Source organism: Eucalyptus grandis, chromosome 11 (genome assembly GCF_016545825.1).
Source record: "Eucalyptus grandis isolate ANBG69807.140 chromosome 11, ASM1654582v1, whole genome shotgun sequence".
Classification (NCBI taxonomy): Eukaryota; Viridiplantae; Streptophyta; class Magnoliopsida; order Myrtales; family Myrtaceae; genus Eucalyptus; species Eucalyptus grandis.
The window spans coordinates 14,075,798-14,081,143 of record NC_052622.1 but is presented as its reverse complement, the minus strand read 5'-3'; the positions used below and the strand labels follow the sequence as shown (position 1 = coordinate 14,081,143).

The 5,346-nt window shown below is 40.7% G+C and overlaps 1 pseudogene; it reads left to right on the top strand.

The window, feature by feature from the left end:
* Window positions 1–2,937, top strand: part of LOC120289759 — a 24,580-nt pseudogene extending 21,643 nt beyond the window's left edge.
* The last annotated feature ends 2,409 nt before the right edge of the window (window positions 2,938–5,346 follow it).

Below are 5,346 nucleotides of genomic sequence, written 5' to 3'. Positions count from 1 at the left end.
TGAACCTCGCCACTAGCCGGCAATCGGCCCTTTTGCCTCGATTGGTCGCCTCAATCCAACGACTGAACAAAGGAAGGAGGAAAAAAAATTCAAAATAATAAAAAAAAAATTAGAAAAAAATTATTAAAAATTGTCAATGTTAGCACCACGGTAGCCAAATTTGGCTAATTAACCGAACTGGGCACAATTACAATAGATTTATAACTTTTGGTAATTTTCCCCTTTTCGTCTACATAAGTCTAAATAAACTATACAATGTGCACTCGACAAATTTGTGAGTATGTCACGTGTTGTGAAGTCCATAGTCCTGGAATTTCCATTTTTAATTGAACATTTTTTGTTCTACTCGTTCAAGAAATTTGGGACCACATTCCGCGATTCTATTATATACCAAAATGGAATTTATGTAGCATGCTTAATGCTAAGAAAACTATTTCGTCAACTTGATCACCAATCGCTTGCTTCCGCAACATAAAATGGTCAAAAATTTAAATGCAAGACTAATGTTAAGTCTCGCAAACATGTGCATCAGGAGTATTAAATATTTGTATTTTACTCACGGGTCTCATTATATTGCGAGATTAGTCTGACATCGAACTCGGAGCTTTAGAGGAAATAAACAAGCTCAGTACTTTGCCAGTAATGTAGATATCCTTTTCTTCTCCACAAATTATGAAAATCATAATTATCGACAGACTGTCAAAAAAATCAACAAATTCATTTAAGATTTACTTGTATATGAATTTCACGGAATGATTACCCAAAAGTGATAAACATATTATATAGATAATAATTCAATTCTAACCATTTTAATTTGATCAACTTAATCATAAACCTTACAATGATTTGTTAATGTAGGCCTTGGAGCCAATTTTGGCCGACAACCGCAGTGGATACCAAATTGTCGTACGTGAAATAGCCAATGCTAACATAGACAATTATTACAACTTTTTTATATTTCTAAATTTTTAAATATTTTTTTGAATTTTTCTTTTACTTATCTTTCTTGTTTTCCTTTACTTTCCTTATTCCTCCGCCGATCACCGACGATCAGCCTTAGGCGCAGGGCCGGCAAGGTCAACCCTCATCAATTGCAGTGAGACTTGGCCCCACCTATGGTCAGATAATTTGAAAAGTGTCGACATCATTGTTGGTCATCTTCTCCATCAATGATCGCAGTCAAAATTGGCTAGAATGATTACTTTGGCAAATTATCAAAAGTTTAAAATTATATTAGTCAAATTAAAGATTTAGAATGAATCAGCATCTGTACAATAGATTAAGACTTTTAAATAAAACTCCTAAATTTCGGTTGACAAAATAAAAGTCTTGAAATCTCAATGAAGGTTATCAAAATTAAATCAAAGTCTACCATCTTTTTCAAGCATTTAGAACAAGCAAACTGGGCACATCTAACCGAATATTTTGCTCTATCATGCTGCAACCAAAGCACAAAGTCCAATTTATCAGTCCAGCGAAACAGAAAGGAGGAACTTCAATGAATTTAATGAGCCGGTCCATCTCAAATCACTCTCTCCGGCACGTAGATGATTACTGCTTCTGTTAATCTGGAAAGGATTCATTGATTTTTTATGAACAGCTTGGATTATCCAGATAGTCGAAGAATCCACAACCAAGTTCATCGCGCGCTCCGAAACTTCAGGACTATAATTTGAGGCTAATCTCAGTAGTCTGTGTGCGCACTCATCCATTGATCACTTTTAACTTTTCATTGCTCTTTAAACATTTGCATCTGCTGGTGAAGTCATGGATCCTTCAGAAACCAATATTGCCTTCTACTGATATTGATCTTCCTTTTGGGAGCTTGGGCTTGCCAAGCCGTTGGTCGGACCCTCCAGCAAGACGATCTCATGTTCAACTTGCACGAGCAGTGGATGGGGCGTTACGGGCATGTCTACAGGACATGGACGAGAGGGAAAGCCGCTTCAAGATATTCAAGGCCAACGTGCAAACGAATCGAGTCGTTCAATTGGGAAAGAGGCAAACCTTACAAGCTCGGCGTCAATCGGTTTGCCGACCTCACAAATGAAGAATTCAAGGCAAGGAACCGATTCAAGTCGAACATGTGCTCCACTATGGCCGCATCTTTCAAGTACGGAAATGTCACCGCGGTGCCTTCGAGCATGGATTGGAGAAAGGAGCTGTGACGCCTGTTAAGAACCAAGGCCAATGTGGTAAATTGATGGAATCTAGTTCATGAATGAGCATTATTTACCTTCGCAAATATTCGACATTCTTTGACGCATTATGTTGTTAAAATCCTGATCTTCTTGTAGTTTCTTCTCCAAGAATGTTGTTGTTCTGATTTGATTGTCCTGTTTCCATTGCAAAAATGTAGGATGCTGTTGGGCTTTTTCAGCCGCGGCGGCTGTGGAAGGAATCGATGAAATATCCACGGGTAAGTTGATTTCTCTCTCCGAGCAAGAGTTGGTCGACTGCGACGTCGGTGGCCAGGACGAAGGATGTGAAGGTGGCTAGATGGATAGCGCGCTCCAGTTCGTCGAGAAACACGGCCTCACAACCGAGACAAACTATCTCTACGTGGGCACGGACGGTAAAATGCAATGTCAAATCCGAATCGAACTGCGTTGTGATCATAAGGGCTACGAAGACGTTCCTGCCAACAGCGAGGACGCATTGCTAAAGGCAGTCGCCAATCAGCCGGTTTCCCCGTGGCCATCGATGCCGGAGGATTTGAGTTCCAATTCTACTCCAGCAGCGTGTTCACCCGGAGCTTGCGGGACCGACTTGGACCATGGAGTTACCGCGGTCGGATATGGGACTAGCGATGACGGCACCAAATTTTGGCTGGTGAAGAACCCGCGGGGCGAGGAAGGATACATATGATGGAGAGATGTCAGCGCTAAGGAAGGCCTCTTACCCTACTGCATAAGTATGAATGAAGTCTCTACATGACGTACAGATTTTCTACCTTGTGTGTTTACTGCATTGGTGTCATCTCGGCAAGTAACTTGAGTTCGTGTAAATATTGTGTGATTAGAATGTGATTTTGAAATTTCTTATTTCGTATCTCTACTTGTTCAAGAAATGTGGAACTAAATTGAACTCGGCACAACTAAGTATATGCTTAATGCCCTTTTCATTTTGATATCACGAGTGTCTAAGCGTTTCGCCCATTGATAATTTATTTAAGCAAGCTCTCGATTTAGAGACTCTCTCTTGTGATTAAACTTCCACTTATCAATTTCATGAGATCCCCTTCACGCAATACTCAAACACAGAACAAGTTCACCGTCATTACATCCGAGATCTTCTTCCCACAATTTAACCTCTCTCTCTCTCTCTCTCTCTCTCTCTCTCTCTCTCTCTCTCTCTCTCTCCAAACTATGTAGAATTTCTACAGTTCTTCTTTCAATTGTGATCAAGGTTTTCTTTTTTTTTTTGGTGAGAGGTAATTATATTAAGCTGAAACCAATAATTAATCAAAAACGGCACCAAAACAAACACTCATAATGAACAGAGGCATAATGAGTGGAAGAGTGCCGAGAGAACAAAAAAGGAAGTCAACAAGGCACAATACGCGGTTAAGCCACACAACTACAGCCACAACCAAAAGGGACAAAAAACAAAAGAAGGCGACCAGCCAGCCAAACAAAGGCAACCACAGCCAAAACCAAACAAAACGTCATCGCCCAAATGAAAAGAACGAGACAACCGGCAGGAATCAAGGCCAGCACCGAAACAAATAGCAGCAGCCATTCTGCACCACCACTCCAACCTGAAAATATTATGGATGCACTGGAGTAGAAGAGAAGATGCAGGGTTCTATCCTAGCTACGAATAATTGACATAATTAGCAGCACCTCACGCTCTATTGAACGGCTAAAAGGAGTCGTTGAAATCGGAAAAAGCAGCATTAGGGACTATTAGCTTCCCGTCCTGAATCATCTTTTCTACCTACAGATTAAGCCATCGCGGGATGTTAGATTTCGAGGACAATCGGCAAGCCATCCATTTCAGGTCGTGGCTGGGTTGTCTGCTTTCAGCAGCAAGTGAAGAGCAACCTCCGTGAAATCGCTCGTCGCGGATGCCGGATGGTACTTATCGACAGTTTTTCCAGATTTAGAGACCGCTTTAGCCATCCTCTTTTGAGTATAAGTTTAGGATGTTATCATTTCCTTTTGTCTATATTACTCTAACTCCCAACTTACTCTCAGACTTCTGTCCTCCATCTTTACATGGCATGAGAGTCAAACCCCATGCCTGAAACTAAACGTCATCTTCGCCAATACCTAAAAGGTGGGAAATCAAACTTTTGAATTCACTTTTACTAATTCAATCCTAAAACTTTTAATTTTGCCAATTCAGTCTTGAACATTTTCAGATTTTATTAATTGAGTCTATTTGACTAATTTTGACCAGAAATTACTAACATAAATGCTAACCGTGCCACTAATGTAGGACAACCGACGTTTTTGTCAGCAATTTTCAACTAAAATTGTTTAAAAAATTATATTGGCCAATCATTAAAAATTTTTAAGCTAAATTAGTCAAATTATAAAGTTTAAGATTGAAATGGCATCCATACAATAAACTTACAACTCTTCCGGTAATTATCCCATTAACTTTGTATGCCGCAAAATCCTTTCAACCTACAGATCGATTATAGACGCACAAAGGGCTATATATAGGCACATGTGGAAATTCCACAATTTTTTTACCTCGACAGTAAATTAGTTATAATTTCATTATATTTTTTGGGACTAAGTAGAGGTGGAGAAGCCAGACACTCAAGCAGCCTATTCCTCCATTCCGCCGTTTTAAATACTCACATGCACGCCCATGCAACTCCAACGCGAAAGGTCATCGTCTGTAGTTTTGTACTGATCAGATTTGACGTCATGCTGCGAGTTTGGCCAAGAACGAGCGATAAGAACACGTTACGACCGAAGCAGATAGTCCTATATGTCAGCCCACAAACAGAAACTTTGAGCTTTCCGTGACATGAATCTCACGAGCCTAGTCCATCGCAGAACATTCCCTCCGGCACGCAAATGGAAACGAATTCAAATCTAATCTGACGTGCCCATCAGGACAGATTATCAGTCAAGTTGATGAATCCACCGCTCAAATTCTTCGTACGTGTCCAAGACATGAGGACTATAAATCTGAGGTGCGAATCTAGGACTCTGTGTGCTCACAAACTTTCTCCCTTAGCTCTTTCTCCATCTCTTACTCCCAACATTCCTTGGGAAGCCATGGCATCGTTGAGAAACCGATGCTGCATCCTAGTGACTCTGATCTTCCTTTTGGGAGCTTGGGCTTGCCGAAAACCGCGGTCGCGCCCTCCAGCAAGACGATCCC